Genomic DNA, 25,310 nt, shown 5'->3' on the forward strand with positions numbered 1-25,310 from the left:
CTAAAACATTCATATTTCTTTACGTACTACACGAATATGTAATAAAAATAGGGGTTCCTATTAAAAAAAAAGTTGATATCCGTTTGACCTATGGCAGCGCCATATAGCGGGCCAACCATAGCGCCATCTGGTTTCCCCCTTCACGCTAGACGAGTTTCGTTCTTAGTAGTTTTTTCGCCTGATGCTTATTTCGTGAGATATTTGGCCCGGTCACGATCAATGGCACCCTGTATAAGAAGAGTAAAAGAACGGACCCGCAAAATTACATATCAATATTCGTAACTTCTGTTTGCTGCAGTTCCCAGTTCGTATATTATAAACATTCTTGAAACTGAGAAACTTGTGTCCACGAATCATTCGTGCAAAACTCAGCTTACCCGTTCCTTCATGATATATTGCGAACTATGGGCGACAGGCAAGAAGCAGATTCCATATTTCTAGATTTCCGGAAAGCATTTGACAAGGTGTCCAACTGCAGACTGTTAACGAAGGTACGAGCATACGGAATAAGTTAACAAATATCTGACTGGCTGGAAGACTTGTTAAATAATAGAACCCAGTATGCTGTCCTCGACGGCGAGTGTTCATCAGAGACAAGGGTAGCGTCAGGAGCGCCCCAGGGAAGTGTGATAGGACCGCTTTTGTTCTCTGTATACATAAATGATTTGGAGGACAGTGTGGTCAAGCTGTCTGCGATTGCTTGCTCATGATGGCATGGTGTACGGTAAGGTGTCGAAGTTGTGTGACTGCAGGAAGATACAAGAGGACTTAGACAAATTTTTCGATTGATGTGAAGAGTGGCAGCTAGCCCTAAATGTGGAAAAATGTCAGTTAATGCGGATGAATAGGAAGCTCAAACCCGTAATGTTTGGGTACAGTATTACTAGTGTGCTGCTTGGAATAGGGAGAACTGGTAGAGAAGGCGAATGGTCGACTTCGGTTTATTGGGAGAATTTTAGGAACGAATGGTTCACCTGTAAAGGAGACCGCATATAGGATGTTGGTGCGACCTATTCTTCAGTACTGCTCGAGTGTTTGGGTTCTGTGCAGGTCAGACTGAAGGAATTCAGAGGCGGGCTGCTAGATTTGTAACCGGTAGTTTTGAACAAAACGTAAGCGTGACGGAGATGCTTCGGGAACCCAAATGGAAATTCTTAGAGGGAAGGCGACGTTCTTGCGAAAATTTAGAGAACCGGCATCTGCCGAACGATTCTACTGCCGCCAACATATAGTGTGTGTAAGAACCACGAAGATAAGATACGAGAAATAGGGGCTCAAACGGAGGCATATAGATAGTCGTTTTTCCCTCGCTCTATTTGCAAGTGGAACAAGAAAGTAAATGTTTAGTAGTGGTACAGGGTACCCTCCGCCACGCGCCGTACGGTGGCTTGCGGAGTATCCTTGTAGATGTAGATGTTGCCACTATTGTTTCGAGTACACTGCACAAGTTTCGCACGGAAGCCCTCACACATCCACCACACATTACCCATCACTCCCAATTTAGTTTTTCCATATTTTGGAGGTCTAAACAAAGACGTTCGCAGGCCTCGATTTGATTCGGGCGAAGTGGTACATCCATGGGTACCGTCATGTATCAGTAGGCAATCCTAAATATTTTTCCATGAACGCATTGAGCGTCTTGACTCACAGTGGCTAAATGATTAACAGTTATGGCTATTACTTGTGAAATTACAGTTTACTCACTTTTTTCAATCTGTATCGTTTTCTTTTGACTGCCACTTATACCTAAATTCATTAATTAAAATGAAGGGATATAGAACAGTTACTTAATAATAATTGTAATTACAGCTAATGTGCTCCAGTGTACTACAACATTCGAATTTTATGTCACAAACCGTCTGCTATTTCCCAGTCTTTACTTTAGGATACATTCTAACGTTACAAAGTACGTATCAAATGCTTACACGACATTCGTTGGGTGTCATGAGAGAGTTTCACAGTAGTAGAAGAACATTTGAATTCTACTGGTAAGCTCACTGAACAGTATGTTAGTCACTACCGTAAAACAGAACACTGTCGCACTGGAGCAATGTAGATTCTGTACAGGCGGTATCGGGCGTCATGTGACCACCCGACGGTGACGTTAAGTCAAGACAGTGTATATCTGACAGTCGGTAGTACTGAATCAGCGCGGTAAGGTGGTTCGACAAGGAGACGCGGCAGAAATGAACCACCATGTATGAACGTGCCCACGGTCACGCCGTGAGTGAAATTGTCCTATTTGGGTGAATAATTTTTTTTTCCGAAATGATTTCAAGGACAGGTCTCCAGCGTTGGAAAGAAAACCCTCGGGATTTCGCATGATTGGCAACAATTTATAAACTGGTTGCACTGTGCAATGGTTTAGGTACTGTCTTCACCTACACAAGGTTTTCGATTTGAATCTCGTCAGATACGTTAATTTTTTTTTACTTTTTGAAACTTTCTCGAATGACTCTGATCATATTTTATTCAATTAATTCGTTTATAAGCAAATTCTTTTATTTATATTCCTTCGCCGCACCATTTTAATCAACGTTTTAATTTCTTCAATTGGTCTTATTTTTTTCTTTCTATCATTCTTTCTCCACTTGGAATCTTTGTGCAAGTGAATCTAATTGTTTTTCTTTACCTACCATAATGTTTAAACAACCGAAAAGTCCGCTCTGTCAGTTAAAAATCAACAAAAGATGAATTAATCTGTTTATATTGATTGTGCAATCGTTTTAAAAACGTATTTTTTGTTACAAGATGTACGGTTTTTTGGACGGCAATCGTCATACAAACATTTAAAACATAAATTATTTTTGCACTATTGACAAAATAACATGGATGATGATTTAAACTAAACCACGGATTATAAGTAAAATGAAATTAAAATAAAATAAGAGATAGAAATAATGAATACAATAACATGGACAAAAATGTCAGATGACAGAATGGAAGCAATTAAATCAAAACTTTTAAACATAGTTGTGTGGAGATAACAGCGATTAATTTACTTATAATCAATTATTCAAAGTGACAGTCTCAATCGATCGCATTATTTATTTTGCCTCCAACCGGTTTCAACCCGCGATGGGGTCATCTTCAGGGCAATTTACACCATTTGGTCTGCTCGCTGGAGTCGTCACTCTGCCTGTAAGATGACCACATCGCGGGTTGAAACAGGTTGGCGGCAAAATAAATAATGCGATTGTGACTGTCATTTTGAATAATTGATAAATCAAAATTAATGTAAACAACAATCAAAACCACATGAACTAGAACTGCAGGTTGACAAAGACTGGCAGGAAGGAAAATGAGAGCGAATGATGTATTTCGTACGATGAATAATATGTGATAAATGAATAGAAAAAAATTACGTTTAAACCAACTGACTAAATAAAAATAATGATCAAAGTCATGTCGATAAAGATTTAAAAATAAGAAAATAACAGTGTAAGTGCTAAGATTCGAAACGACAACTTTTTGCATATGAAATCGGTACCTTAAAAATCACGCAACGCAACCAGTCCGTAAATTGTTATGATTTTAAAAGCTGTACAGCATCACGTGAAATTCCGAATTTTTTTGTTTCTTCGATGGCTCACAACCGTGGGCTCAACAGGGGTATGGTTGCAGGATTCGTTGGAGCTTAAATTATATTACAGTACATTTTGTTTCAAAAACATCGATCCCACCACTGCGAATCTCTCCTTGTTAGTAACTATAAACGAACAGCGAAACATCGCCCACATTTTTTAGGATAATGTTGAAGCACTCGTAGCGCCAGAAATCGTGCATCAGGTCACCAATATGAGCGGCGGTCGCCGCTTGCCGGCCGTAGCCCCAAGACGAGCTAGGTCCGCCGCCTGATGTATATACAGGCAGTCTGAGCAGAGCGCACTCCGTGATGCATTACCGGCCCGCCGTAGTTTTATGAACTTCTCTCGCATGGGAAGCGGGCGGGGCGTGCATCTGGAGTTCCATCTCATATCGGCCCCGCCCTCGCCTCGCCTCGCCCTGCCGCCCAACTTGGCAACTTTTTGAAATGAGTTTTATGTGTACGGCGTAAGACGTCTCTAGCGGAGGGACATACGGGCCGCCACTAAAAAGTTGGCCTGTAGCCGTGGCGCCGCAGTTAAAGCCAGCCGACACCTGCTCGTTCACACCGCCCCGCCCGCAACTTAGGTCTCCCCGTCCATCCGTCACGCTCCCCGTACGCCGCTGCTGACTCGCGCTCTTATTAGAAACGACCCTCCGCCTCTCATTCGCTGCACTCCGCGAAAATCGCTTCTTTTAATTTTGACCCGCATAATTAGGTCATTTGGAAGCGGCACAGCCCGCTGCAATGCGACTGGGTCGTTCGCCGGAGACCAACCGGGGCACAACCAATCTTTTTTTCTTTCCCCACCGCAGGTTCGCCGCTTCCTGCGGACAGCTACTTTCACGGAGCTCGGGCCAACCACGAAAATTTAATGAGGGGAGGGCGCGCTTCCATTAATAAGCGGGTCATCCATCATTCCAGATAGCGACGTTCACGCTGTCCAGGCTGGAGCCGGGCGGAAGCTCGTTTAGCAGACAGCGCGAACCCAGCTGTCTGTGTCGCTCTGGAGGGGTTGTTTCCAGAATAACTCTTTCACTTCGAAACGAATCTTGGCAGATTAAAACAAAACCGTGACGCGAAACCGAACTCATCCCATGACATGCAATTCTCTTACATACAGCAACAGAAGGAATGGTAAGTAACGTTTTGTGGAAATGGTCTCACTCTCAGTTTCTAAAAGACTTAACATGTTCAGTTTTGTACAACAAAAGGTACTTACCGGGTGACAATTAATGAACTATATGAAATAAAATCGTCATAACCTCTGAACGGTTTGTGTTAGGATGTTCAAACTGCATGGTTGGCCGCGAGACATTATGGAAATTAGTACCGTTTGGTTTAGTGACGAAACCCACGTTCATTTGGATGGGTTCGTCAATAAGCAAGCCGCGCGTGATTAGCCGAGCGGTCTAAGGCGCTGCAGTCATGGACTGTGCGGCTGATCCCGGCGGAGGTTCGAGTCCTCCCTCGGGCATGGGTATGTGTGTTTGTCCTTAGATAATTTAGGTTAAGTAGTGTGTAAGCTTAGGGACTGATGACCTTAGCAGTTAAGTCCCATAAGATTTCACACACATTTGAACATTTTTTCAATAAGCAAAATTGGCGCATTTGGGGGACTGAGAATCCGCATTTTGCGAACGAGAACTCTCTTCACCCTCAATGGGTGACTGTGTGGTGTGCAATGTCCAGTCACGGAATAATCGGTGCGATATTCCTTGATGGCACAGTGGCAGCCGAACGGTACGTGAAGGTTTTGGAATATCATTTCGCCTATATTATTCAAAGTGACCCTGATTTCGACAATATGTGGTTCATGCAAGATGGACCTCGACCCGATCGAAGCAGGAGTGTTTGATGTCCTGAAGGAGCACTTTGGGGACCGCATTCTTCCCCAGTGGTACCCAGAGGCCATTGGCATGAGCCTCGATTGCCCACCGTATTCTCCGGCTCTGAACATATGCGACTCCTTTTTGTGGGCTATATAAAAGACAAGGTGTGCAGCAATAGCCCCAAAACCACTGCTGAGCTGAAGACACTCATTCCGGAGGTCACCGACACCATCGATGTTCCGATATTTCGGCGGGTCATGCATAAAATCGTTATTTGTCTGCGCCACATCAACGCCAATTACGATAGACATATCGAACATTTCATAACCTAAATCTGAAAATCTGTAGTGACGTTTACATGTTGAATGAAGTGTGTGCACGGCGTAGTTTGTAACTGATTAAATTTTTTTCATATAGTTCAATAATTGTCACCCTGTACTTCACAGACGATAAGTGTAACATATAGTAAGTGTGGAAACCTCAAATTGTTTAGGTGCCAATACTCCAGAGAATTTAAACTAAAAAAGACAGCACCTTTCCAACTACTAAAACAGCTCAGTTCAACCACATTTGCACTTCGAATTACTGCATATAATGGGGAGAGGCAGATCAATAAATTAACACTGTTTTGGGTATTTTCATTCAATAATGTATGGAATGCAGTTCGGCGATAACGAGTCTTTAAAAAACTGCCACTGTTCAAAAATGTGCTGTAAGAATAACACGTAGTACTGAACCACGATCATATTGTAGACATCTGTGTAAAGGCAGGCATTTTGACTACTGCTTCACAGTATGTTTATCCCCTCATTAAGTTCGTTGTAAATAACACGCTATAGTTCAAAAGAACCACTCCTGAATGAGATTTTCACTCTGCAGCGGAGTGTGCGCTGATATGAAACTTCCTGGCAGATTAAAACTGTATGCCGGACCGAGACTCGAACTCGGGACCTTTGCCTTTCGCGGGCAAGTGCTCTACCACTTTTTTTTATTTTGTTCGATATAGTTCATTGCGTTTGGTCTGGACGGACGTCGCAAGACATCCGTTCAAGTTGATCGTTGATTCCTTGACTCAGTTTTTTTATTACAGAGAGCACGCAGCCCTCTCACCGAACACGCTGAGCTACCGTGCCGTTTACGTTCGTTCCATATGCTCGGGGCGGACGTCGATCACTCAGCCACCCAAGCACGACTCACGCCCCGTCCTCACAGCTTTACTTCTGCCAGTATCTCGTCTCCTACGTTCCAAACTTTACAGAAGCTCGCAGAAGAGCTCGGTCCGGCACACAGTTTTAATCTGCCAAGAAGTTTCAGAAGCACTCCTGTTCACAATATCAGAAGAAAAAAAGACATTTATTATTAGCCCAAAAAAGGACGCGCAATTCTGACACCAACATTTTTCGTCTCTTACCAGTGATACAAAATGTGTGACAGAGTCATAATTAAATCATCAGTTTGTAACGAGGCGTCGGAGACCAAGGCTTCCTATTACCAAAATATTCAGAAAAGACCCTTGAAAACTTACCAAATTTTGTCAATGGAATTCTACTTCAACCTATATATTACTGCTGTATATTACTAAACGATTAACGTGGGGCACAGTCCCAGTTGCAGGTTGCCTGTCTGAAGGCTTCTGGAGGCAACAAAAATTTAATTTGCTGTTGTAATATGCTCATTAACATTTATAATGATCAGCTAGAACATTATAACCACCAATATAAACCTGTCCAGGCGATAGCAGCTCACCTGGCGAGTGATGCTACTAGTCAGACATAGGCACGGTGCACACAGTATCAGCGAGAAGGCGCGCGATCTGTCTGAGTTCGACCAAGGGCAGATGTGATGGCCCGGAGGCTCAGCAAGAGCATTTCGGAAACTGCATGACTTGTCGGGTGTTCGAGGAGTGCTGTGGTGACTGTCTTCAGGACGTGGCGAAACCGACGAGAAAACCACATGCAGGCGTCGTGTAGTTGGATGGCCAACCCTAATTACAGACGTCGCACGCCGTAGGCTGGGCGGAATGGCAGAATAGGACAAGGCGGCGAGCTGTGGCGGAAATAACATGAGACTTTTATGCTGGGCAGAGTGCAGCTATGTCTGAAAACACAGTGCATCGAACACTGCTAACGATGGACCCCGCAGCCGACGACCCATGCATGTGCCAATGTTAACATCACGACATCGATAACTACGACAGAAATGAGCACGTGAACATCGAATTCCGATACCTTCCTCATCACGCCGATGAGAGGACGCGAATCCGTTCTCTTCCAGGGGAACAGCTCCTTGACACCGGTACGGCGCCAAGCTGGCGGCTGCTCCGTTGTTCTCTGAGGAACAATCACGTAGACATCCATGGGTCCAGTGGAGTTCGTACAAGGCGCCACGACGGGCAAGGAATATCGCACATTGGTTGCAGACCTTTCATGACGATCATATTTCCCGGCAGCAGTGGCATTTTTCAACAAGATAATGCGCCATGTCACAAGGCCAGGAGTGTGATGGAGTGGAACGAGAAACACAGTGGCGAGTTCCAGTTGATGTGCTGGCCCCCAACTGTCCAGATCTTGTTGTGTACATAGTTCCGCGTAGTCAGCGCGTACACAACTTTCCCACTGGAGCGCGCCCCGCTAAGCACAACAGCGCACACGCAGCGTTCGTCCGTCTCCGCAATACGAATTGGTGCTGCCATAGAGACGGACCAAATTCTGCTTCCGCCGATCCGCGTATTAATATGTAACGCAGCCAATGAGATTGCTGCTAACGTAGAACCTTTTCTCCTCGCGGATCACACTCGCGCAGTGATACATGAACGCGCGAGGTATTATAACGAGTGTATAGACCTCCGAGTAGTCAGTCTGCATTTGTCTGCACCAGTCTATAGTCAAGTTTCAGTCTGCGCCAAAGAAGATTACCATATTCCTGTACATAGACATGAAGATAAATGTATAGACACTTTTGTCAAGTATCAGAGATATGTGAGAATAAGATTAATGTACCAAGACCAAAGGAACTTCAGATTGTCAACTGTAAATAGCATCCAGAACCAAGTTAAGTAATTTTTATGCTTGTTATTATTTTAATAAATGTGTGTGAAAATTAATCAAGTTCTGTTTAAAGTTGTCAATCTGCTACTCTAAGCGTGCAAGTGGCATTTCTATCGTCTGACCTAACGGCAGAAGATAAATACGCCACGGTAAGCCCACGAGACTTATTGCTGACACTCGCCTATTTCGTTAGAGCGACAAGTCAAATAATCTGATGGTGTGTGTACTGAAGGTCTAATATTACGCACGCCACAGATCTGAACCGATCAAACACATCTGGGACGTGATTGAGCGTGACGTCGCAGCTCATTACCCTCCTCTCCGAAATTAACGGGAATTCGGCGACTTGAGTGTGCAGATGTGTTGCCAGGTCGCTCCAGTGACCTCCCACGCCTCATTGCTTCCGTGCCAGGACGCGTCACCGCGTTATCCGTGTCAAATGTGGACATAACGGCTATTAGATGGGTGTTGACAATGCTCTGGCTGATCAGTGTATGATCTCACGTTTAAAATTTAACACTATAAATCAACTAGGGCTTGTTAAAGTGAGAAACGGTGAATACCAGTATTTTGAGAGTGGGAGCACCCAGCGACTTCCAACAAAGATTACATGTAATTTCAAATCTTTTATAAATTTTTTCCCGCTGACATCCGCTACAAAATGATGAAAGGGAAAAAAGTTATCACTTATTACATACAGTACATGCAGCAGCATGTAGCTGAATGGACTGCGAAATTATAACGCTGTTCGACACACAGTTCAGCAGGTATAAGGTTATAAACATGAGATGTGTGAAAACCTAGCTTTTGCTTTAAACCTAGCGTAAATTACCCTCGATTATACTCTTCTAATGTTTAATAGTAAGAGCACTTACCGACTTTCAATAAACTTTAAGCACAATTCCAAACCCTTTCTAACCTTTTTTCGTTTGCATGCTTAACGTCAAATATTTAACACATTAACTCATTTGTAAACTAATCAGACGTTTGAAGCTGTTTTATGCAAGGAAATTCGATACTTTCAAGAATCGGTGATGGTGGTGGCAGTTGGAGGTTACTGGTCTTGTTTCTATGCTTCCTGCGGAAGATATACCGTGAGGACATCAGAACTGTAGCACAATCTTTCTCCAGTACGGTTTCTTTGAATTTGTGCATAACGGTATCGCGGGAACATTTGTGCCACTGTCCCAAATTGCAATTTTAAATTACCAGTACAGCTCTGCTACACCCTGCTGCAGCTCAGGTTTGATACGCCAGTCTGTTAAGATTAAAGCAGGTACTACTCCAATTTGTATATAAGCGGTGAGCAAATCGCTGCACGTGTCCTCCCCCGGCGATGGCAAACGATAGTGTGGTGTGGACACGGAAAGATAGCAGCGCGTGCGGCAAGGGTGCTAGCAGCGGGCGGAGGTGTCGCGGGGCATTAATTCAGATTTATTCCGCGGCGCGGCGCCTCCCGTGAGCGCTTACGTGGCTGTCGGCAATGCCTCACGGGGGCGGACGGCAGACATAATTGAAAGCGCTCATTTGGTAGATAAGACGGGCCGGCTGCCCCGTCACGCGAGCCGTACACAACACACACACACACACACACACACACACACACGTGGCTCGCAGGGCGGCTGGCTGTCACTTATTCAGCAGGCGACTTCCAAAGGGCGGATCGCTGCGGTCGGAAGCGCCGCGCGTGATTCAGCTCCGTGAGGGCTCGCTAATAATGCAGGGCATGCCTGGCACCTGGGATGAACCCGCAAAGCGCTAACCCTGCTGCAATAGTTACGAGGGGCTTGACCCGTCGTCTCCGACCGAGAAGTGAGCAATCGGTAGCTTTTCTTTTCGTAGTGATCTATTTAAATAAGCCACGCGCTAGTAAGGAAGAATGATTTACTGCGGACTTATCCCTACAGGGATTTAAGCTAAAATCAGATGTTAATGTTATGGTCTTCTGTTCAAAGTCTAGTTAGATGCAACTTTCCACTCTAGTCTATTCTGAACAGCCCTCATCTTCTCTGAATAACTGCTGCAACCTATATACATTTGCACTTATATGGATATGGTGTCTGTTCTTTCGAACATGTCCGAAAGAACAGACGCCATATCCATATAAGTATATAGTTCTGGCAATACCTTCTTCTTCTGTGCGGATGCACACATATTACCCGAACTCTTACGGGACTTGGTAACAATGTCGTCCACGAGTAATGAGTGTGTTGCGTAGGAACACAACGAAGTATTGTGTGGACACATAAGGTGAGAATGTGGGTCTCGCGGGAGGCGTGCACGAGATGGTCCCTGCAGTCGCACTCTCCTCTGTGCCCTCTGTGGCTCGGATGGATAGAGCGTCTACCATGTATGCATAAGATCCCGGGTTCGAGTGCCAGGTCAGGGCACACATTTTCATCTGTCCCCGTTGATATATATCAACGCCCGTCAGCAGCTAATGTATTAACATATAATTCTAATTATATCAATTTGACTCATTTCTCTTCGTCTACAAAATTTAACTCCTTCATCACCAAAATGTCGATCCCCCGATCCCTCAAGATGTATTCCATCGACTGACCGCATCTTTTAGGGAAGTCGTACCATAATGCTCTTTTATGCCACCTAAGATTCAGTTCTTCCTCATTAATTATCCTATCAACCCAACTAATCTTCGACATTCGCGTGTAGCACCATATTTCAGAAGGTTCTATTCCCTTCTTATCCGAACTGCTTACAGTCTATATTTCACTTTCGTACAAGGCAGCACTGCAGGCAGATACCCTCACTAAAGATTACTAACATTTAAATTTATACTTTATGTTACGAAATTTATCTTATTCAGAAGCGTTCCTCTTGTTATTGCCGTTCTATGTTTTACATCCTATCTACTTCTGTGTCATCAATTACTCTGCTGCTCAAATTGCGGAACTCATCTACTACTTTAGTGTCTTAATTCCTAATCTAATTGCCGACGGGAGTCGCCGAGCGTTTCTAGGCGCTACAGTCTGGAACCGCGCGACCGCTACGGTCGCAGGTTCGAATCCTGCATCGGGCATGGATGTGTACGATGTCCTTAGACTAGTTAGGTTTAAGTACTTCTAAGTTCTAGGGGACTGATGACCTCAGATGTTAAGTCCCATAGTGCTCAGAGCCATTTTTGAAACTAATCTAATTGCCCCAGCTTGAACTGATTAAGTTCGACTACATACCATTACCCTTGTTTTAAGGTTGTCAATGTTCATCTTATAATTTGTTCCAAGGATATATCCATTCTGATCAGCTCCTCTTCGAAGTCCTTTGTAACAGAATTACACTGTCATCACCGAAACTCAAAGTTTTTATTTCTTCTCTCTGAACTTTTATTCCATTTCCACATTTCTCCCTGGATTCCTTGACAGGTTGCTGCTTGTACCGACTGAAAACGTTTCAACCATTAGGCTCTAACCTTGTTTCACTCCCTCTCTCTTCTCAACTACTGCTTCCCTTTCATGTCCTTCTACTCTCATAACGACAGCCTGGTTTTTCCACATGTTGTAGATGACCGTTCCCTTCGTTTACGCCGGCCGGGGTGGCTGAGCGGTTCTAGGCGCTACAGTCTGGAACCGCGCGACCGCTACGGTCGCAGTTTCGAATCCTGCCTCGGGCATGGATGTGTGTGATGTCCTTAGGTTAGTTAGGTTTAAGTAGTTCTAAGTTCTAGGTGACTGATGACAACAGCAGTTAAGTCCCATAGTGCTCCGAGCCATTTGAACCGTCGTTTACTTCAGCTCCGACACCTTCAAAGTGTCACAGATTGCATGCTAACGTATGTCAGCGTGATGATATAGGCACTAGCCAACGGCCTTGCAACAGTGGTAACACCGGTTCCCGTCAGATCACCGAAGTTAAGCGCTGTCGGGCTTGGCTAGCACTTGCATGGGTCACCGACTGGGTGTGCCGGGTGCTGTTGGCAAGCGGGGTGCTCTCAGCCAATTGAGGAGCTACTTGACAGAGAAGTGGCGGCTCCGGTCACGAAAATTGACAACGGCGGGGAGAGCGGTGTGCTGACCACACGCCCCTCCGTAAATGGTGAAGCCTAGAGGCTGAGAATGACACGGCTGCCGGTCGGTATCATTGGGCCTTCAAGGCCTGTTCGGCCGGTGTACTCCTAAAACTACAACATAAGAGTATCGGCAACAGAACTCGACGGACGAAGTGAAGAAGACACGCAATGGTGAGAGTATGTTCAGTGGCCAGTTTCAGTAATCACAGCGGAAAGAAGTCGTTGATTGAGTTAGAACAGCGTTTAAATCTCAGAGCGAACATAGCAGTGGCAGGGCTCCACTATCTGATTTCGAATGAAGACAGAGCTACTGCGTATTTTTCATATATAATAAATATTGACAGATGAAATTTTGCACCCGAATAAGAGACGCAGCATTTACACGCAGCAGTTTCCTCGTCGCTTGTAAAACCTCTCCTAACCAGAAGGAAGACAATAATTAATGTCGACTTAAATGAACATAGAAGCACTTTTCTCAAGTGCACTCCGTGTTGTTTACCAAGACATGAGTTTAAAAGTAGCCAGGAGTTAACAGCAGTCTGTGTATAGTGTGTACTGTTTCTCCTGGGTGGACTTGGGTTTCAAAAAAAATGTAAACTAAATATTACGATAGATTTTATAAATAATCGACAAGTACGCCACAGAAAAAGAGATAGAACTGCAATGGACATGTTATTCCATGGACTGTTACGCTTCTATGCATGAGCTATCTTTCCTTTGTCTTTCGCTTATCTTATCTGCTTGAATTCGCACCTAAGAGGACGTTCTTGTCTACAGCTCATCTTGCTGTACCAGATGATAAAGTAAGCTGTACTTAAAACCCGAAAATATAATGGTTATTTTGTCAAAATAATTCGTGTATGTCGTCAATCTATTGTAAATCTGATACCTTTATTGTATTAAGTAGGTATGGGCCTTAACAAAGAATTTTCATTGTTAGGCGCCACCTTAGAAAAATCTTTAACATTTTTCTTTTAGCTCATCTACGAGACGTGCCGTCGGTTAGGACAACTAACTTTATTTCAGATCCCACAAGACCGGAGGCAGCTACCAATAATTTAACAATTTTACTTACAGATTTTCTTTATATAACGAGATAACATCCCAGACAGAAAAGGTCTGGTTACAGGATTCCAGTTCTATTATAGGATTTCATTTGTAGATGCTACTCTTATTACCTTATATTGGGGAATCGAGACGAAACCACGATGTATCGACAAATACGTAACTACCCTGAGGACTGAGCTAGTTTACTGAGTGCTTAAACACGTCGGGCTAAATTAAACAACGTATTACACTGTTAACAATATTCCTACATTAGTTATTTCTCTTTTCTGCTGAGCCATTGCATTAATGTGTGTTTTTTTTATATAGGTCACGGCTCATATTTCATTTTATTACATTACACTAATAGTCACAAAACAAATAAAAAAATTATATTTTATTACATTACAAGTGGAAAGAAAATACTACAGACCAATTTGAAAACCCTGTCACGGATCTGTACTGCTGAAAGGGCCGCCATTTAATAATAATACAGCATAAATCTTTTGAACAGAAAAACTGTGCTCAATGGCTGGGATTAGTTCCACTTTGCACTCCCCTACAACAAGGGAAACCGAAGTGATCTGCAAACGTAGTGTCGAATATCATTGACATCCATCTGTTGTAGAATGTAACGTTTGATTTATTTCAAAATGTATCTGGGCTTAATCTCTTTCTTTCAACAGCATAGAACGGACGGGGTGGCCGAGCGGTTCTAGGCGCTACAGTCTGGAACCGCGCGACCGCTACGGTCGCAGGTTCGAATCCTGCCTCGGGCATGGATGTGTGTGATGTCCTTAGGTTAGTTAGGTTTAAGTAGTTCTAAGTTCTAGGGGACTGATGACCTCAGAAGTTAAGTCCCACAGTGCTCAGAGCCATTTGAACCATTCTTTTTCTTACATGGCGACCAACACGAATTTTGAATACACAGGTCATGAGAAATCCAAATTACATTTTCCTCACACGGCATCATGAAAGCCGTGAGTTACGGCAGCCAAATGGATGCAACAACTTTTGACTACAGGAAAACATTTGACTCTGTATCTCACCGAAGCTTATTAACGCAAGCGTGATAATGAGCGGAATGAAACAAAATTCGTGTCTGGATCAAGTATTTCTTGCTAGGGAAGGCGTCACATGTTATCTTGGACAGAGAGAGACACTGACATACGTAGAAATACGTTTAGACATGCCCAGAAAGTGTGCTCACAACCCTTGCAGTTCATATTGTTTGTTAATGACCTGGCAGACAATATTAGTAGTAGCCTCAGACATTTTGCAGATGATGCAGTTATCTACAATCACGCCCTATATGATAAAAACTGCACAGTGATTACCTCAGCTCTTCATAAGATTTTCGTGTGGTGCAAAGACTGAAAACTTGCTGCAATTAAAAAATGTGTAGAAACATTGTGTCTTATTGCTCAAATAACAAAGGATCGCAAGTGCAACCAGTCAACCTAAACAAATACAAATATATACAATGTGTGGTAATACTGAACTCAACGATCACGTAGGTTCAATCTTAGGTAAAGCAGGTGACACACTCCACCTCATTGGTACCTCTCTAGCAAAATGTAGTCAGTGTACAAAGTATATTGCTCACAAAGAGTTCGTGTGACCATTTCTAGAATACTGCTCGTGTGTATCGGAGTTGTACTAAATAGGACCAACACGGGCTATCGAACATATACTAAAAATTGGTCTTCATTTTATTTGACTTAACGGAGAGCATCACAGAAATGTTGAAAATCGTGAATTGATAGACGCCCGAAGATACGAGAGCTATTTTTTTTTCTTCCTCTAAATGGTCGCTTAATGGAAACCACAGCAACAATCAAAAAGTTTTATCTGCAACGTTTAGCTGCACCTTCCAACTACTTCTCCATATAGTCGGCGCACTGACTTAAGACGCCTGACATAGAGTGGCACCGAACTTTCCAGTACCCTTGTCATAGAAGGCAGCTCGCTGTCTGTGCCAAGATGCTGCCCTCATAGCCAGCGATTCATGTGAGCGGCCCTCATAGCCAGCGTTTCATGTGAGCGGAGAGATGAAAATCAGAGGGAGCCAAATTCGAGTTGTATGGTGGGTGAACAAACACTTCGCAGGATCGTCGTCGTTGCGCCTGCCATAGGTGGCCGAACATTGTCGTGATGACGGAAACGCATGACAATTACGTTATGTGGGTTGCATCAAATCAGGCGTAACCTCTCGTCAGCACTTGGCAGGGCACTCTATTGTTCTGAGCGTATTTACGCGCTCAGTGTGCACTCAGAAATGAAAAATATGACGTGACGCAATCGACAGGCATGCCAGAGATGCTGCGCAACACAGCTGTGCAAAGCTTCCTCGGATTTTCACTGTGGTTTTAATTTCGGGACCGACTGGACCTTGAATACAACAAAAAATAGTCCTCGTACATACCAGTTTCGTCGCGGAAGCCTAGTTACGAAGTTTCAAGAACCAGTGTTAAGAGAAGAATATACAAATACACTACAGATAAATATATGCCTCTCCAGTACGACAGCAAAGACAAGATTAGATTAATAACGCACACAAGCGTTTCACCAGTCATTCTTCCCTCCCTCTAGTGACGACTAGAGCGAAATGAAACCTTATTCTGTAATACAATGTGATACAATAGCTCCCTACTTAGCAATCATACACAACCGCTCGCTCACCGATAGATCTGTACCTACAGACTGGAAAATTGCGCAGGTCGCACCAGTCTTTAAGAAGGGTAGTAGGAGTAATCCATCGAACTACAGACCTATATCATTGATGTCGGTTTTCAGTAGGGCTTTGGTGCATATACGGTATTCAAACATTATGAATCACCTCGAAGGGAACGATCTATTGATACGTAATCAGCATGGTTTCAGAAAACATCGCTCTTGTGCAACGCAGCTAGCTCTTTATTCGCACGAAGTAATGGCCGCTATCGAAAGGGGATCTCAAGTTGATTCCGAATTTCTAGATTTCCGGAAAGCTTTTGACACCGTTCCTCACAAGCGACTTCTAATCAAGCTGCGGGCCTATGGGCTGTCGTCTCAGTTGTGCGACTGGATTCGTGATTTCCTGTCAGGAAGGTCACAGTTCGTAGTAATAGACGGCAAATCATCGAGTAAAACTGAAGTGATATCAGGTGTTCCCCAGGGAAGCGTCCTGGCACCTGTGCTGTTCCTGATCTATATAAATGACCTGGGTGACAATCTGAGCAGTTCTCTTAGGTTGTTCGCAGATGATGCTGTAATTTACCATCTAGTAAGGTCATCCGAAGACCAGTATCAGTTGCAAAGCGATTTAGAAAAGATTGTTGTATGGTGCGGCAGGTGGCAATTACTCGATAAATAGTACAACTCTCAAGGCTGTCAATTCAACTAAGTACCTGGGTGTTAAAATTACGAACAACTTCAGTTGGAAAGACCACATAGATAATATTGTGGGGAAGGGGAGCCAAAGGTTGCGTTTCATTGGCAGGACACTTAGAAGATGCAACAAGTCCACTAAAGACACAGCTTACACTACAGTCGTTCGTCCTCTCTTGGAGTATTGCTGCGCGGTGTGGGAACCTTACCAGGTAGGATTGACGGAGGACATCGAAAGGGTGCAAAAAAGGGCAGCTCGTTTTGTATTATCACGTAATAGGGGAGAGAGTGTGGCAGATTTGATACGCGAGTTGGGATGAAAGTCATTAAAGCAAAGACGTTTTTCGTCGCGGCGACATCTATTAACGAAATTTCAGTCACCAACTTTCTCTTCCGAATGCGAAAACATTTTGTTGAGCTCAACCTACACAGGTAGGAATGATCATCAAAATAAAATAAGGGAAATCAGAGCTCGAACAGAGAGGTTTAGGTGTTCGTTTTTCCCGCGCGCTGTTCGGGAGTGGAATGGTAGAGAGACAGTATGATTGTGGTTCGATGAACCCTCTGCCAAGTACTTAAATGTGAATTTCAGAGTTATCATGTAGATGTAGATGTAGACAATGGAAAACGCAATTGACCTTGCACAGCTGTTTGCAGGGTACGTATGTAGTAGCTAGAGATGCGGGCTAAACCGATGACGTCCTGTTCATCGATAACCGAGGTGTGAACCCTCACATAACATCATCTTAAGTATCCGTGCCCTGCACCGCAAGGTTAAACCGCCTCCCGTGTACGGTGCCACCGTTCGTCTCGCTTAGGATCATGAGAGGCTAGGATAATGGGCTGTCTGCGGACCTCTGGAGACCTCGGCAGAGCGGAGGGAGGCACTTGGACTGCGAAACGGGAGCGGCGACATGCACCGTGATTGAACGCGGTCTCCAAGTTAAAGCGGAGGACGTCGTAATCAAATCAGTGCCGGTCTGTGTGCTGTGATTGGTCAATTAGGCGCGTGTTCGGCGGCCGGCCGAGGTGAGCGGCGGAGGCAGCCTGGCGGCGTTCCAGGCGCTCGCCAGGAGACGGCGGGCGGCCACGCGCCGGCGCCACACGTCACAAAACGCCGCACCATGCCTCTTCCGTGACTTTCATTACCAAACACACAGCATATTAAAAAAAGGGATCCCGTATTCTCATAGCTGCGAAGCAGTCCTTCAACAAAGGAAATAGCTTATAATACGTTAGTTCGTCCAATCTTGGAGTATTGTTCGTCTTTATGGGACCCTTACCAGTTGGGTCTGATTCAACAGATTGAGAAGATCCAAAGAAGAGCGGCAAGATTCGTGACTGGTACATTTAGCCATCGCGAGAGCGTTACAAATCTCTTAGAAAGTTTGAAGTGGGACACACTAGCAGATAGACGACGCGCTAAACAGAAGGGGCTGCTCACTAAATTCCGAAATACAATCTTCACCGAGGATGTAGAGAATATATTATTACCACCAACTTTCAAATCGCGTAATGATCATCATTCAAAGATAAGGGAAATAAGAGCTCGTACTGAGGCGTTCAGACAGTCGTTTTTCCCTCGCGCGATCCGCGAGTGGAACATGGGGGGAAATATGACTTTGGTGCGAATTGTGCCCTCCGCCACACACCGCTTGGTGGCTAGCGGAGTATAATGTAGGTGTAGATGTAGCGGGTTAAAAAGAGTAAAACAGACATCGGCTCTCATGTTCCTTGACTTCTGTATCAGACATTTGATGCAGTTGCGCACCTTCGTTTAGTGAAAAAATTACGAACTTAACGGAGAATCACTTACTGGAGTCGTGCTTAAGCACATTTACAGTTAGTTTTCTTTCGCGACACACACAAAAGCAAACAGATTGTCGTGAATTCAGTACAATGGAAAACATCCAGGTTTACTAATTATACGCTGTGAATGCTGCCTCTAATGAAAAAATGAACATTTGAAATACGAGGGTAGTTCCGAAAGTAATGCCTCCTTTTTTGTGGTGACATTGGATGTCCGCGCCAGATGTCGTTGGTGTAGTGCTAAAGCTTGAACCTTCCTCTTTCATTTGCAGCTGGTTCGGTTGTGCTGCGGTAGTTGGCGCCAGGAGAGGAGTCTTCCAAAGTGGAGTCTGATTGGATTGCATTGTTTGGGGGAAGAGACCAAACAGCGAGGTCATCGGTCTCATCGGATTAGGGAAGGACGGTGAAGGAAGTCCACCGTGCCCTTTCAAAGGAACCATCCCAGCATTTGCCTGGAGCGATTTAGGGAAATCACGGAAAACATAAATCAGGATGGCCGGACGCGGGGTTCAACCGTCGTCCTCCCGAATGCGCGAATGCGAGTTCAGTGTGCTAACCACTGCGCCACCTCGCTCGGTAACTGGGGTGTGATGAGGACGTGCATATAAAACAGCGATGTGTGGTTGAATTCCTCAATGCTGAAGAAATAGCGCCGATAAAAATCCATCGACGCTTGCTAAAGGTGTATGGAGCCGACACAACAGACGTGAGCAATGTGAGGCGATGAGCCTACGGCACTTTCGAGGTACTGAAAGGCGTGTGCATTATAAGCCTCGGCCTGGTCTATCCCGCACAGCTGTCATCGCTCGCAATGAAGAGCGTCTTGATCAACTAATTCGTGTGATCGGCGGATAACGACCAGAGAATTGTGTGCAAACCTGAATGTTGGCTGTAATTCCTTGGAGACAATGTTGAAACATCTTGGTTATCGCAAAGTCTGTGTGAGATGGTTCCCGCGGATGCTTATATAAGAACAAAAAACTCATCGAATGGAAATCTGTCGGAACCTGCTGGACCAGTATGAAAATGATGATGACAGTTTTCTTGGATAGCATCGTCACCAGAGATGAGAAGTGGTGGCACCACTACGAGTCAGAATCCAAAAGACAGTCCATGGAATGGCGACATGCGAATTCTCCGTCAAAGAAGACATTTAAGACACAGCCGTCTGTGGGCAAAGTAATGTGCAGAGTCTTCTAGGATAGACAGGGTGTGGTTCTTTTGAATGTCCTGGAGCCTGTAGAAACTGCAAATTTATCACGCTACAAGACGACACTAAATAAGCTGGAAGCCCGAATTTCCACGGTAAGGCCAGGGAAGAAGACCAGCTTTCACCTGCAACATGATAACGCCAAGCCCATCACCAGTTTTGCGACCACGCAACTCACTGCGAAATTTGGCTGAACTGTCTTCCCACATCCACCGTACAGTCCCAATTTACCGCCTTCAGACTTCCCATCTCTTTGGGCCTCTGAAAGATAACTACCTGTCGAACATTTTGAAGACTCTGATGCTGTTGTCAAAGATGTAAGGAAGTGGTTAGCCTCAGTTGTTTCCGATTTTTACAACCACAACATGCAGGCTCTGGCTCATCGTTGGCCAAAATGCATAACGAATGGTGATGAATGTGGAAAAACGACAATCTCTAGCTGAAATATTGCTCTGTTTAGCTGTGCTGTTGTGATTTATGTATCTCCTGTCGTTTCTGTGAGTGAAAATAGGAGGCTTTACTTTCGGAACAACCCTCATAATATTGTTGCGGTATCACATATCGATACCACCCCCTGGGCGTCACATTTGGCAAAGGAATTGCAAGTTTCCATCAGATGCCAATAGCGGTCGTGCGGGATCCGGCAGACCCAATGGAGCACGCCCGCTGAGCCACGCCTTCAGCGCCCTGCCGCTGCAATAGAGGACAACCAGGTACCCCACATGCACTGGGAGCCTCCTCGAACCTGTTGCTACACTGATGCCGCCTAGTCGCGGCTCAACACCATCATTTATACTTCAGTACAGAGAGACTCATCCTTGTTAAGAGGAAAGACGCGTTTACAGTTTGACAGGTATTTATCATATAAAAAAGGGATAAAGCTTGAAACTAACGGGATATCATCGATGCCTGGTCCATAATAACTATCGCCCTGGCTAGTGAATGGCCATTTCTGCTACTTTGACCTGATAAGCGCTCTTTTTCGTCCTCAAAGCCCTTTTCGTCGCTGAGCGCATCGCCGCTGCCGTCTCTATCTTCACAGAATCGGCTCATTTTATCGCCAATTTTGACATTAACGCAGTATGGCCTAAACTGAATAGGCATAGGGCCAAATTTGAAGCAATGTTGACAATTTCGCTTGGGCCGGATGTTATTTTTGAATCGTATCTCCAAATGAGACTATTGAAACTTTCGTTCACATTTTGAGTAACACCGCCCAAGCAGCGTTCCACCAAATCAGGTTTACTCAGTATAAATAAAGAGCGTGAGCGCGGAACCGGTTCTTCAAACTGAGGCGTGCCGTGCACGATCGGCATCAAAAGCTCACAGAATCGTTACTTTTTGGAGTTCGCGCATTATATTTTGGGGAACAATTCTTCAATTTATATACATTCGAATACCGTAATAAAAGAAATTTCGGTTTTTTTTCGACCGTCACCGTATCGTTCCCCCTTAACACTGTGATAGCTGGACTATGTTGTTGCTGCATTATTTGTAGTGAGTCTTCGTGCGTTTGGAGAAATACAAGTTAAGCAAATCTTTTGTTTACTGTATTAACTTGTTCGCTAATCATTTCTGCTGCTGTCGAGATTTCCTGCGCTGAGAGGTGTCACATTACTCTGTACCCCATCTCTCCTTACTGCTGTGAACAAAGACGTAGGCCTACACAACAATTGTTTCATAAATTATCTCGAAATGTTATCCACCGAGATAATACAAGTCATTTCGCTGCAAATGTAGGGTGGAAACTGAAAATATGCAACAGGACGGAAACGTTTACGCACATACATGAATGTAACAGACATCTTATTTATCCGTTTTCGCTTAGTTTTTATAGTTAAAGCGATAGTTCTGGCATCCTAAAATGTTTCTTTTAGATCTATAAGAACGACTTCTTGAAGGTGGCATAGGTCCAAAGCAGATGAAGTTCTGGCTGATTCTGTAATGAAATGCTGGGAAAAGGTTAAAGAAGAACACGCAGAAGATTCAGAATTTGGAGGAGACTCTGGTGCAGATGATGTACCTACATCTCTACCGTTTCAAACCTTACTAAAGTAAGTGACGGTAGTGTGGGTAACAAAGTGCCAAGTGGACCTGTGGATGAAACATCCAGTGGAGATTCAACAGGTGGCGTAGACTGTTTGCCTGTCCTTGAAGAAGCTAACTCTGATACTGAAATGGCTGCATATTTAGATGTTTATGTGTGGCATAAAGCTGGTTGTGAATTCCAGTCTATTGGCATATGTCTTCCTCCAGAGGGCATATGTTTACTAACAGAAGTTGACACTAATAATTTACTGCAGATTTTTTCAAAATAACCTGTGAAAATATCGCGTATAATTGTCTGCTCCTGATTGATGGCTCTGAGCACTATGGGACTTAACTGCTGAGGTCATCAGTCTCCTAGAACTTAGAACAACTTAAACCTACCTAAGGACATCACACACATCCATGCCCGAGGCAGGATTCGAACCTGCGACCGTAGCGGTCGCGCGGTTCCAGACTGTAGCGCCTACAACGGCTCGGCCACTTCGGCCGGCCTCCTGATTGATTCGTATGAACATTTACCATTTCACAACTCTGGGTGGACTTACAAGTACACAATAAATTGAGCAGTTTTATATGGATTACTATTCCCGAAGTGCGCATTCTGACATGTATTTCTTTGTTATGGTAACAGGGCAATTGTGATTCTTAAAAGGCTAAAGAACGATGGATTGATCGAGGAGGCCCTCCTCTTCATTTGATAATCTTTACGACTTTTGAGCGTGGGCACTTTTCAAGTCGTTGGTATATTACACAGTAATCGGCAACATGTAACGTTTACAGGAGTGTTTGATATATGTATATAACCGAATACAAAAGCAGTCAGACCTGTTCGCCCGAGCTCGTGTTTCTTTGAGGGGGGCTGAACTGTGTGTAAGAATGAGTGGTAACCACTTTGTGTGGTTCAAAAACTGTCAACAAACAGACGTTTACCACAGGACTGAGTATTTCATATTTCAACAAGTATTTAGTTTCTCAATATACGTTTTCCATCTTGCAGTGTAGCGTGGCATTTAGACTTTAAGCGACCGTAAATAATACTATGATGTGTGGTACAAATTTTTATGATTGTTGAAGTTTTCGTTCCGAATGCCACTTATGTTATTTGGAGAAATATTGCCGCTTCTACTCAGAAAACATTAATTTAGTTCGTTAAAGCGGAAAACAAACACATCATTATTTCACACTTTTTCCTTAGAGAAAGAAAGGGAGGTAAAAGTAATTAACATCCCATCGACGATGAAGTCACCCGAGACGGGACGCAAACTCACAACTGATAACCAAGTCGAAAGAGGAAATCGGCTATGAACGTTTCAAAGAAACCTTATCTAATAGATTTAGTGAAACCACGTAAATCTTAAACATGGATGGTCGGACGTGGGTACGAACCGCCATTCTCCCGAATGTGGATTCTACGTCTTATTCACTGCACAACGTCACTTCTGCATTTCAATTATGAAGACATTTGAGTGGCTCATTACACTCTCACCACATGTAAACAATGGATGATACAGACTAATTTTATTATGTTTTATGAGCTGAGGCGGCAATTTTATGCCACAGATTTTCTTAAAGGAAATGAGGACGCACATAATAGTGTTTGAACAGCTGGATACCTGAAGATGGTTGCATACTGCCGGAACCAGCTGCGTACAACAATATTTTGTGATACAATTTTAATAAAAGGCTGTGTAAGAGAACAGAATCTTTTTAAAGACATAGCTAGGAACTCGAGTACCACTTTCTAAGTGCAAGCAATGTTCGACAGTACCAGTTGTGATCCTTGTACACAGAATAAACAGAAAGTAATCCTTGCCTTCTTTACATTCATGCTAATATGTCAGATAATACAGATCACACAGAGAGCGTACCTGTCCACACAGGTTTATCTCTGACTTGTTCACCAAGAGGAGTTACTATACACAGTTCAGTACTCCCGCACACTAATAAATGACTTGATTGTGTGCAACTGTTTGTGCAGTAACGAATATTATGATTACATCTCTCAAGCTTGTTAATGTGTAAAGCATTTTATTATACGACAGTTGCAACTACTGCCTCCTTGATATTCTCAATTGTACATATATAGGGTGAGGCAGCTAAGATAGGCCAACCCTAATACATACAGAATGAATAACTATAGCTTTTGGCCAAGTTACAGCGGACATTATGGTGAATTTACTGACGCTGGAAAGTAATTTTTATCGTTTAAAGTCGACGAACTTTTATTTTACTTTATCGTATATGAGGTCAACAACGGACAACCCATGAAATTATGTGACTGTAACGCAAAACTTACGTACTCAACGGGTTAAACTTTATAAGTACTCTTTTCATATGGTTTTTACTCTGGTGACGATAACCAATGCTTGCTTTGCACCTTGTACTCTAATTACATTTTTCTAATATGCATGCAGTTGCTTGTATGCATGCAGTTGCTTGAAAATGGCTACACAGCCGAAACGACATAGTACACAAAATAAAAATATCAGCAAATGTCGGAAAACGTATTTCTATCAGTAAGTTTGTCAACGGCTGTGAATCCTGCTGCAACTATTATTTAAAAGCATGATAAGACTTTGAAAGCAACATTTAATTCGTTGCTTCAAAACTTTGGTTGCATCAAAGAGTGCGGAGTAAATAATAACAATAAGAATAGAAGAAACCGATAAACAGGAAAAATCATGGTAGTGGTAAACAATGACAAGCCTACACAGAATGAATTTGTGGTATACGTTGTTCCTCAGTCTTTCTAATAATTTGGTATTATCTCTTGTCAGGCCTTCTCTCATAATTCTCTTTGCTGCTTTGGATGTCTATTGGACTCAAAATCCTTGCCAACTTATTTTACATATTCTAACATTTGTCTGCACCTGTAACTTTTCCAGTATATTGATCCTTTGAGTGCCAAAATAACTGTTATTTGATTCCTTAGTACAAGTCTCACTGTGTTTGCCGTTCCTCGTGTAAAGGTTTTCTATGCTTTCTTCGTCCGTTATTGCCGATAATTTTTCATTTTGTAACTTATTTATCCACAACATTTTCAACAGGTAGGTTGTAGCTTCACTTGTTACAGACACCGAACTCATTAGTAAAAGCACGCTGTTTATCCGGGAAAAGAGCAAGGTAGACAGCGGCGGTGAGTTGCTCAAAGGAACCGTCCCAGAATTCACTTTAGATAATTTACGAAAAAAAAAAAACAGAGAAAGGTGTACGGGTATTTCCATTTCGCGTATCCGAACATTAAGTTCAAGCCAAATAACGAACGCAAGCGACTGCTCCAGTGAAAGGAAAACGAGGTCTGCAAAATAACAGTCGCTGTGGAAAAAGCTTTCAAACT

General features: G+C 43.7%; 1 protein-coding gene and 1 pseudogene across 11 annotated transcripts in view; one reads left to right on the plus strand and one right to left on the minus strand.

Annotated features, from left to right (window-relative positions):
- LOC126262390 (hemicentin-1) overlaps positions 1–25,310 on the minus strand; it is a 1,144,740-nt gene that overhangs the window by 888,117 nt on the left and 231,313 nt on the right. The gene's annotated exons all lie outside the window — the stretch shown is intronic.
- On the plus strand, positions 12,284–12,402 carry LOC126191792 (5S ribosomal RNA; annotated as a pseudogene).

Source organism: Schistocerca nitens, chromosome 6 (genome assembly GCF_023898315.1).
Source record: "Schistocerca nitens isolate TAMUIC-IGC-003100 chromosome 6, iqSchNite1.1, whole genome shotgun sequence".
NCBI lineage: Eukaryota > Metazoa > Arthropoda > Insecta > Orthoptera > Acrididae > Schistocerca > Schistocerca nitens.